This window comes from Lepisosteus platostomus, chromosome 13, assembly GCF_059453375.1.
Source record: "Lepisosteus platostomus isolate fLepPlt1 chromosome 13, fLepPlt1.hap1, whole genome shotgun sequence".
Taxonomy (NCBI): Eukaryota; Metazoa; Chordata; class Actinopteri; order Semionotiformes; family Lepisosteidae; genus Lepisosteus; species Lepisosteus platostomus.
In genome coordinates, this window is record NC_142623.1 from 4585170 (window position 1) to 4596072 (window position 10903).

The 10903-nt window shown below is 39.6% G+C and overlaps 1 long non-coding RNA gene across 1 annotated transcript; it reads left to right on the plus strand.

The window, feature by feature from the left end:
- Positions 1–3375: 3375 nt before the first annotated feature.
- On the plus strand, positions 3376–10509 carry LOC148649689 (uncharacterized). Its single transcript, XR_015925909.1, has 2 exons — positions 3376–3583; positions 9863–10509. It is a non-coding gene; the product is annotated as an uncharacterized LOC148649689 (long non-coding RNA).
- Positions 10510–10903: the final 394 nt, after the last annotated feature.

Here is a 10903-nt window from a genome sequence, read left to right on the forward strand (position 1 = left end):
AAAAACTACAAGAACACTTCGAGCCCCAACAACATGAACTCCAGGAGAGAGAACAGTGCAGCTATTCAAACCAAACAAATTCCCCTGGCGTGTTTTTATATTCAGGGTTATAAAATGAGATCACTCAATTTTTTACCCTATAAATAGAGGAGTTGAGTGAAATTAAAAGGGACAGAGAAGAGAGAAGTTAAAAAACAGCCTGAAGAGTAGCTGTGGGTTACTTAGTGGCTTTCTAATTCAGTGTCTTACAGAGTCTAACAGTATTCCCAGTCTTAATCCTGCTGCCAGTCAGCAGACAACATAGTGCATTCTCCTTGAATCTTTCATGCCTAAGCTATCAAAAAAGCTTTTGAATAATGACATTTTTTTCCTCGGGCAGATGATGGAGTTTCCATGCAGCTCAGGAGCAGTGACTAGAAGGAAGAAACCTATGGCAAGCAGAAAGAAGGATAGAATTATCTATTTTAATTTTGCAGTAAAATTAAGAGTGCACAGTCTTAGGATAACCTTACAATTCCTAGGTTTGATCAAAAACAATGTAGTTGTACTTAAAGTACTGTACATGCTTGTGCTTAATTTGTGTTTCTCACCAGTTTACCTTCTGAAACAAATCTGGCCTATCTCTCTGCCCCTAGGGTTGTGTGCATCAAGGTTAAGAACCACCAATTTAGAGGCATCCAAAACACAGCTGTACTGTACAGGACCAACCCTTTAGACCAGTAAACAGAGAAAAGGGAACTGAGGATCTGGACTGCTCACTGGTGCTAAATAGAGCCCAGGGAACTTCTGGCAGTTTTGTTTTTTGGTAAAGGAAGATTGAACTAGCTGAAGCTTGGTACAGAAATGACTTTGTTCATTTTCCTGTTTTCATTTCTTTTCTTCTTTTTTCTGTCGGTCCATGTTTTCTTCTGGTTGTGGAAAGCCAGCCTGCTGACTTCTTCAGACTGGCTTCCTGTTATTGTTCCTGACTCTGTGCTGCTGCACGGTTTGCTTTCAGTTTTTCTTGCAGTGGTCAGTGGTGAGGCCAATATGTCTCATTGGTTCAGATTTTTTTCTTTAATTCTTTTTTAGGCTCTTCATTTCAAGCTCCACTCTCCCTGTAAGATACTATAACAACAGGAGTATGAGATTTGAGAAACGTGGCACTTTAAAACAAAATAGACGTCGTACTGCTTTAAAATTTCATTTAGCACTGCAGAGGAGAGGTGAGGAGAAATTTCAGACATTGTTTATATTTCAGAGGTACATGTTAAGTGGGATTCTTGTTTCAACTTCCATAATCTTATAGGACAGCTTTCCATCCAAATGTGTATTTTTTCCAAAACGTTTGTTTAAAATCCTGAGGAGTTAATATACTTCTTTTTTTTTATTTTCTCCAAACGTTTCTAAAAGTGGTTACCCATTACTAAGCAAACGGTGCCAGTTACTCTCTTTGCCAAAGTAAAACAAAATTGCAATATGAGTTGTGCCATTGCTGGAATTAATTTATTATCAGCATCCATTTTCAGTTTTTTTTTTAAGGGAAAAGATTAATTCAGATTGATTTAGGTATTCGTATCCTGAAGAACAGTAAAATAATTCTGTCATATTCGGAGCCTGTGGAAGAGAATATGCCACAGGCTTTCCATCAGTGCTCATTTTGGACTGCCTGAAGTATTTAAGTTAACAATAGGAAGTCCTAGATTAGTCCTAATAGGGATTTACTAGACCAGCCCATTCAGTTCTTTGGTAGGGAGTAAGTGAGTTGTTTTTTGGCTACAAGACAGGCCCACTGCATTTGACTAAATGCTAACACATTTGGGCAGTTCTATAAAACATGTCGTCCAAACCAAACCCAGAAGTATTTTTTCAGATTGGAATATTATGTTCAGCCTGATTTTATATGCAATGTATTCGTTCAGACCTTTTCTTAGCATTCCCAGACTTTGTTTTTATTTTTCAGTTAAATGACAGTGTGGAAGACAGGCTTTGCGAAGAGCTCAGCAAATCGGACTGTCTTTATTCGTTCACAATCATCCACATCGAGAGATAAATGAATACCAATTATAAGATAAAAAAAAACAGTCGGACAAGCTCTTTAAGTCAATATTTAAGAAACAAGTTTCATTTTTAGGCAGGGCGGAGGTTGTGGGAGTTGCAGGTAAATGCAATTGCATTTGACAGGACCAGTTCACTTAAAGATGCTATTTCTGAATTGGGACCTATCTGCCATATGGGTACCACTGTGAAACATAAACAGCCCCAGCCATTTGTAATTAATCAGCCCCTCTCCCCTGATAGAGTACAACAGCAATCATGTATTAACAAGCCCTGAAGACTCAGGAGAAATGTAGTAGATATAAACATGTTTGTGGTGCACATCTTACACAAGTCCATCACATCCAAAACTTCATCTTAAAAACATCACATAAGTACTGTAAATTGCACTTCTCACTATCATGCCTTCATCTTTTAAAGATACTGAGATAACCATGCTCATAGAAGCCTGCTGATTGTCAATTCCACATTGAAAAATAGAAGAAAAATAGAAAAGAGAAACAGAACTTTATGGCTGTAGAGCCCTCTTCAGGTGTGTAATTTTAAAAGTGGTTTCCTCCAAAACTTCACACAACCATATACTGTACATATACCTGTATAATGTATATTGTAAATATATGATGAATAACACAAGGTAACGTGTTGGATGTATGCACCATATTCTTGTATAAATGAGGCTTCAGAATATGTTTAAGGGTTAAAAGTGGGGTACCGTGTGTTATCATAGGTGTTACCTCATTTTCGATTTTTATGTAAATGCAGAATTTAAGTACTTTTTAAAATGTTCTCCTAATTTACAAGCGGTTACCCACTACAGAGCACATGGTGCCAAAGTTACTCTCTTTGCCAAAGGAGAACAAAAAATGCAATTTTAGATGTGCTACTGCTGGAATCAATTTAGTATCTGCATCCATTTTTCATTTTTGTTTTTGGAAGAGATAAGATGGCTTCAGATTGATTTAGATATTCGTGTCCTGATGATAGTAGATACTACAATGGCACTGCAAAATGAGAAAGAGTATAGCACTTTGGAGACAGACAGGAATTTAAATGAAAGTGCTTTTTAATGAAGGAAGCATTAGACTTGTGCTCACAGGCCACAAGATACGCAGGCGAAGCAAGTCCTACACTCCTCGCCCAGTCTGTGATCTGGTCCAGCCGGTTCATGAACGACGCCAGGCCGTTGTGTTCGCTTGGCTGGGCACCCTGTTCCCACAACCCTCTGTTCAGTGACACGCTTCCTCACTTCAGTCTTGGATGTGCCTCCCTAGCCAGAAACCCATCACGCCCCTGGTGGCTGTTTCATGATAGGGCTGGATGCGATAGTTGCGGTTCTGTTGGAACGAGCCCATGCTGTTGAGCACCGGCACCGGCAATTCCTCCCTTGGTCTCAGGAGTAACGAGGTGCAAGTTCGTTAGGCACCTCGTCTCTCAGGGTCAACTGGACGGCGGCCTCCTGCACGGTGGATCAAGGCTCCGGGCATGGGAACCAGAGTCATTCAAGAAGAAAACAAGATGCAGGGCAAGGCCAAAATGCCTTTATTTGGTGTGTATCATACTCTGTGGGATGACTCAGTACGGGGATGTTGTTCAGTGCATCCACCACAAATGCAGTTTGTGGGAATGTGGTTTAATTAAACAGGTCATCTCAACGAGACAACGGCTCCATTCCTCCAGATGGCTCAGGCTGTTATTCCTTTTTCTTGGCGTGAGAGTAGCAATTTTCCCTGCGACTCTGATGAGCTGGTAACCACTTAAGAATAGAAACTGAGACTTTGGAAAGACATTCGCTTAATTTGTCTCTTCATTTCATTGTCTTGTTTGGATGCTTCTTAGGATTGTGCTACTGACATTACAAGAACACACACAGACAAGCCACTGTGTATGCCACTGTATTAATGGTTTCAGAATCATACATTTTTTGTCAGAAAAAAGATTCCTTTTTTTGTCTTATAATGACCCTTACAAACAGTTGTAGGCACATATCTGTGTTGTGGATTTCAATAGGTGGAATCTTTGTACTTTAGAGTGGGTGGGGGGTGTTGAGACACTTTCTTGGGACAAATTTGGTTGATTATATCCTAAAATGGTGTCAAATTTTATTTGTAAAAGTATGTTTGTTTCTGGTGTGCTTATAAAAATAATTACCTCCTGGGTGAAGATGAATGGTTCCATATGGTATATGTTTATTTTATAAAGATGTACTAAACATGAGATAGTTTTGTGAAACTGAAACTTTTACAGATGTTGTGCACAGATTTATATTTAGTCTTCTGGACAACACAGATTTCATAATACTGAGTCAGCTGGCACAGTTTTCAAAAATGTTTTGTGGTTGTGCTTCTCAGTTGATTTGGGGCACTGGCATGTAAAATGGCATACAGAGCTCAATTTCCTGCAAACAAGAGCCATGTGTACATGTTTACAGTGTTGTGTCTCTGGCATTATCCTAACTTCTTCAGAGGTACTGGAACCTTCTTGACAAGATGATAAAAAAAGCATAAAACTGATATTTTATTGAGTTACTCTGCTATTTAATACCACAATGAAGTAAGTTACCATTTCATCCTACCTCAGATACAGACGATGCAAGATTTCTTTCACTGTTTTGTAACTCCAAATAACTTTCCCAAACTGTTTTATTAGACAAAAGCATAGATTTCATGTGTCTTTTCCAGACTTTGACTGTGCTGTCTCTTGCACGCATTTCAACATAAAACGTTATAAATGCAATAACTTTCAGGAAATGAGGGAGCAACTTTAAGGTGGTGGGGAAGGAGCCTTTGAAAATCTACCTTTTTAATAACACCCATACCCTTTTCATTGGCCATTTCATTAACTCCCTGATTTAGTTCCTATTCATGCTGATCCTTATGACTGTTCCAAGACATGCACTATAATGGCATACAGTCATAGTAAGAATCTAAGAAGGGTTACTAACAAGAGCAACCTATTTGACCCATCGAGTTTGTACAGCTGCTAATAGTTTATTGCTATCACATCCTGCTATTTTGTGAATGTGAATATTGTGACTTTAAAATCTTAGCTGGATCGTCGTGTTCCATACTCCCTTAACCCTCTGTATATATAATTGTCTCTCACTAATCATAATTATTATCACAATAACAGTTGATTTTATCGTCTGTTGCTATGTGTTTTCACTGTATTTGTAGATATTTGCTTTCAGACGGTTGTTTTGTTCCCATAGAAAAATTATGTAAGTAGCTCCTAATGAGCTTAAATAACTCAAGACTGTAACTTCTAATCATACAGGTCAGATGGAGACCACTCGTTACTCAGAGACAGTGAAGCTTTTTCTAATTTGTTTGGTTTCCTAGACTTGAAGATGGAGGGACTGCAATTCCTCTGCCCCCTGAAACCTCAGTGAGGCCCCCCTAGGCCTGGGCGGGAATTAAAACTGTAATTTCTTCTCTGCTTTGATGGGAAGGCTCAGGGGGTTTGGGACAGTTTGTTTATGTTGTTTTTTATTTTTTGTATGACCACTATAGAACAAAAAATAACTCCCAAAAACCTAAAGCTCGGGAATGAGACACTACCTAATGTAAAACATGCGGGCTGTGAATATTTATTTAAAAGGGTTTATTCAGTAGAGTATCATCAGCGCATCTTTCATCGCTGTTGTGTGGCTGGTTTTCATTGTTCTCATTGTTTTTGTTTTTCCTTTTATGCTGGCCCAGAGAGGTGGCACGGTGGCGCAGGCAGTGGTTAGGATCACTGTCTCACTGTCTTGCAGCCCTGGGTCTCCGGGTTCAATTCTGGACCCAGGAACCTGTCTGTTTGGAATGCTCTGGGTACTCCAGTCTCCTCCAACAACCCAAAAAACATACTCAATTCACTTCCCATAAAACTGGCCTTTGAGCGAATGTGTGTGTGTCCTGCGATGGATCTAACAAAAGAGGGTAACCAGTCTGTCATTTGGAAATCCCAAAAAACTAGCTTCTCACAGATAAGGCAGATAAAATAATACAACTAGCTCATTTTAGGTGGTTTCCAACCTATCTTTGTCACCTCTTCTTCTGCAAGCGAGAGTCTGATGGTGTTAATTGTGGTTTCATAGCCCGTTTTGTGTTCTCAGTGTGATATGAAGTCTTTTCTTGTAGGTTATGTATGAGTCCTTGATCTGCGAATTATGGTAGTCTGTCTGTGTGCTGGACAGCAGCCATTTTGGAACACCTTCTGATTGTGTCTAGGAGAAATTATATGAGCAGCTGACTCTGGGCCTTCAATTTGTTTGCAGGTTCTAATATCAACATGATTTGAGGTTGTCAGTGTTTATATTGTGTTGAAATTACAGCCAAGGAGATGATTTTTCAAATGTGTAAACCCTTAGGAAAAACCTTAATGGGTTTTCCATAAATACCCTGTCAGTTTCAAGGGGTGAGGGAAGGGAGACAAAAAGAGAAAATAATGGTTTACATTTGTGAATGATCTAGAATAATGTTGTAATATGGAAAGAAACTGGTTGTGATCATTCTTAAAGATTTTCACCTCAAATGAGTCACAGGAGAATGTTTTTGATAAAATAATATGAATATATTTAAAAACCTCAGTTAATATAATAGGACAAAACAGCTTTCAAATTGCTCGTTCAGATGTACTTTAAGAAATCTCCTTTGTTCACTATCTGAGTCAGCCTCTTTAAACTTCCTTCATAACGATGGTTTTTTAGTACCATAAAGATACCAGATAATATATAATGTATGGCCTGTGTTCGAAAGAATGACATGGCGCCATATGTGTGTTTTACTGTGGAATTGGTAGTAGCTGGAAGTTCCATGACATGTTGCAGTGTTGTGATTTCATTGTAAAGACTAATTGAAAGTGAGGAAATCTGCAGGCTGTAACATTGACAGGCAGAGATGAAAGCAAGGCATCTGTCTTTTTTTATTTGCACCTCGTTGAATTAACTCATGCTCAGCCGTGCTGTGAACAAAATAGCTTGTTTGTGCTAAATCAATGGAACTGTTTCTTCATGCCTTCGAACAGGGATTCCCTTAGATCACTTTTAAGGCAAACAGCAGAATGTGGCCTTGGGGCCTAGGAGTTGGGTTTAGATGAATGTTTCTTTTGCTAATTATCGCTTGGTTCAACTGGGATCAAACGAGGGAAAGGCAGTTAACTGTCTCTCCTGCCAGTCTTTGATGGTGTTGAACTCTGAAGGCCTCTCCTTGGAGTATAGTGGGGCAGCTGTGCCCAGGCTTGTTGATGAGCACCTGTGAACTAAACAAGTGTTAGCAGAGCACACATGCTGAGGCAGTCTGGATCAGCCCATTGAGACATGTCAGTCGAACTACAGTGGCAGCACTGTAAAGCTACATTCCAGCCTGCTGAAAGACCAGCATTGATTTGTCTGATTGAAAGCTTTTACAATCATTCAATCAAGCAGTTATTACGACGGAGTTTGTGGTCTTCAAGTGCTGCAAAATTTTTCTTTAAAAACCACTAGGTATTTTTGTGTAATTGCATACTGGTTAACCGCCAGTGCTGCGTTCATGTTTTTGGTATCTTTAGACCAAAAAATAACTTTGCTATAGATGAGTGAAAAATCATTATTGTGCCAATTATGGCATTGTGCTGTAACTTTGCGAGAAAAGATTATCCCGCTAAAAATTCAAACTTACTTTCCAGTTCATAAGGCGAGGCATTGATTTCCCCTAATTCCCTCTCTTTAAAATAATGACAAATAAATTTTGATGGTACAATATGCTCAACTTTAAAAACAACAGAGCAAGCGTAAACACCTGCTCATAAATAAAGGAAGTAAGCGGACTGTTGGGATGAATGGCAAACATTCATGATAATTAAAAAAAATGGATCTGAGTTCAATGGAAATAACCAAAATTTTGGGTGAGTCAGCAACCACAAGAGAACAAATTCTGTTGCACATCTGTTAAATATTAGCATTTTACTACTGGCAGCAGGACTGAAGCCCTGTGCATGTTGCTTTTGACTCTTAAAACATTACCTGCTGAAGTGCTGCGACTTCATAATTACAGAAAACTGTCAGGCTTTGAACCGATGTGCCTTGGAGCCTGTATAATTCCGTTCATGGTAAATATTTCTAACTGGCAGCACCGACAGTATTGTCCTTAATTGGTTCATTCATTTCCACTCAAGGAAAAGAACAGAAAACAATCCTGGTAGGTTGCACAAGACAGGAACAGAACAGATTTGACACCACAGCTGTTCCCTGCTTCACTGGGAGAAAATGACTGAGCAGCAGTCTTCCTCAGATTAATCTAATTTCTCTCCCTTATTAGCGCACACCATTAGGTTTAACCCAATGTCATTATTGCAATCACATATATTGTAATTGCAATGTAAAAAACTCTGTCTGTAGCTGTTTTGTTCCTCTTTCTCGCAATCATATAAATTCTAATTAGGTGAAAGTGTTGGAAAATGTAGGTTTGGACCCCAGTTATTAACACAAAGGGCTTGCTACCAGGAGATTCCTGGTTCAAACCCGAGCTGTGCTTCTGATTCACTCTGAGTGTGGCATTCTGAGCCAGTTCTTATGCTGTGCCCTTTGGAGGAAATTCAGCAGCAGCTTGCTTTGGTTAAAACCATCCTCTCAATACAATTCTCTATTTAGAATGATTTAAAATGACTTTTCCGGGATGGTGGTATTTTCATCCGCCTCTGGCACAGGGCATTTGCTAGTAATCTTCTCCCTCTTCAATCGTGAGCAGAGTTTAATCAGGTACGGAGTAATTCAGAAACGAAATGACGATGCAGACCCTTGATTTGATCTATAAGGGTTTATAGTATAGACCTTCTGCTGAGAAAACTTTCTGATGAGTTAACGGGCCTCCATTATCTGAGCCACAGTCTGAAGTCTGGACTCTTGGCAGGGGTTTGGTGTGTTGCTGTACAATTGGATTTTGAAGTAGATACTCAAGACACAACCCTGGAGAATAGTTCTGGCATCAGTTTAATTCTTCTTACAGGCATTTATACGTACAGTTGTCTTTGGGAATATGAATAGCTTTGCAGAACTCATTCAATAATGTTGTTTGGAACTGGAATGTTTTATCTTGGATTGTACTCTGAGACAGAAGAGACTGTTTGACGAACGTAATAGAAGAAGAGGGAGGAAACAATTCTAAGGCAAATAAAAATTAAATATTTAACCTTTCTAACCTTTCTAAAGTAGAATTATTCCCAAGTGATTAGTAAACCAACACACATGAAAAGAAATGGACAAAGACGGTGGCCTTTGCTGTTCATTTATTTAGTTGATAAAGCTAATTTGGGACATTAGACACTGCTTCCCATAGGCTTTTTGCCTAAAATCTTGAATACATTAAAGCTGTTCATTTTATAGCGTTTTAGTCCATGATCAGCTGAAACAAGAAATTCAATTCACTCTGCCATGACAGCTTTTTTTTTAGTGTTTCGGAATGATCAAATTTACTCAAACAACCACACTAAGTCTAAGTGTCTGCCTGTGTTTACTGAAAATGAAAAACGACATTAATAAATCCCCACCTTCTCTAGACTTTCACACTGAGAGGTGCTCCCAAACAGCTCAGAAAGAGAAGATGTTTATAAGCAGCATAAGTCGAGCCCTACAGTCCTGATTTCAATAGTTGTGTGGGGGGTCCTTCTTTACACAATGGGTTGTAGGAGTATGGAACAAGATACCCCATGTAGTTGAAGCTGATACGTTGGCTTTGTTTCAAAACATGTCTGGTTTAGATCCTCACAAATCGATGAACAGCCCAACCGGACAAGTGGTCTGAACGGCGTTCTCTTGTTTGTAACCTTTCATATGTTCTTAAGGTCTTATATGCTTGTGTTCCAGGAAATGTCATTAGCTTGGAGAAGCACAACTGGGAGAACATCTACAGGGTCTGGCAGCGCTGGGCAGGGTCAGGATGTCCTCAGTCTGCCACACAGGAGCAGTTTCGTCTGCGACAATCCCCCATTTCACAGTGCCTCTGCTTCATGCAGACTGTGTGGAAAGAGAAAATGGCAGCTGGCCGAGTAGCGAAGGTTTCCATGGCAGAACATGTGCAAGCTCTATCTCCACCCCGCACTTCCTGTGCTACACGGAGCTTGTAGCAGTGTGCTGAGCTGCTGCAAAAAAAGTTTCCATGCTGAGGGTGGAGGGGACATAACAAGAAAAGCAATAGGTGATTCCAATCCCTTTCTTTATGAAAAGAAGAGATCACCCTCACTATCAGCTTTCTGCGCTCCTTAGAATGTATGATCATCTGATCCTTTGTCTCCCATCAATGTTTGTAACCCTGAAGGCCTGAGTGCCATGTGAGTATACAAAAATCCCCCAAGGTGTTAGGAGAGTTGATTTCCTGGTGGCTGAACCCCACCCCCAGAGATTACTAGAAACACTGGTTTATTAGAAGTCCTCTGAGGTTTTATGATGCTTCCTGCTGATCTAATGGGGAGAACACCTCCACCTAAATAAATCGCGCCTCTGTCTGAAACACACTACCACCTTCTCACAGTTTTTTTCTGCTTTTCAACATGTGTTACCAATGCATTGGATGGCTTTCAGAGAGCACATAAACTCCCTTACAAGGCTTCAAGGTTTTTATACGATAAAGCACAAACCACTAACTGAAAATCTAATTGTGGCTTTCATTTTCTGTAGGCAATTCAACCCACATCTGAAGCCAAATACACTATGTGCCAGGTCATTTGTTTCCGGTCTGTCAATTTCCTTTAACCTAATCATGTTTTAAAGGAAGCTGAGTTTAGTATTCCTTGTTATTGTTGTAGAAATGGTTAGGAACACAGGTTTGTCTAGTAGTTTCTGTATCCTGACATGTAGCCATTTAAAGTCTTGGCCTTCAGCTTTGAAAGACCAGAGACTTGTTAAAAT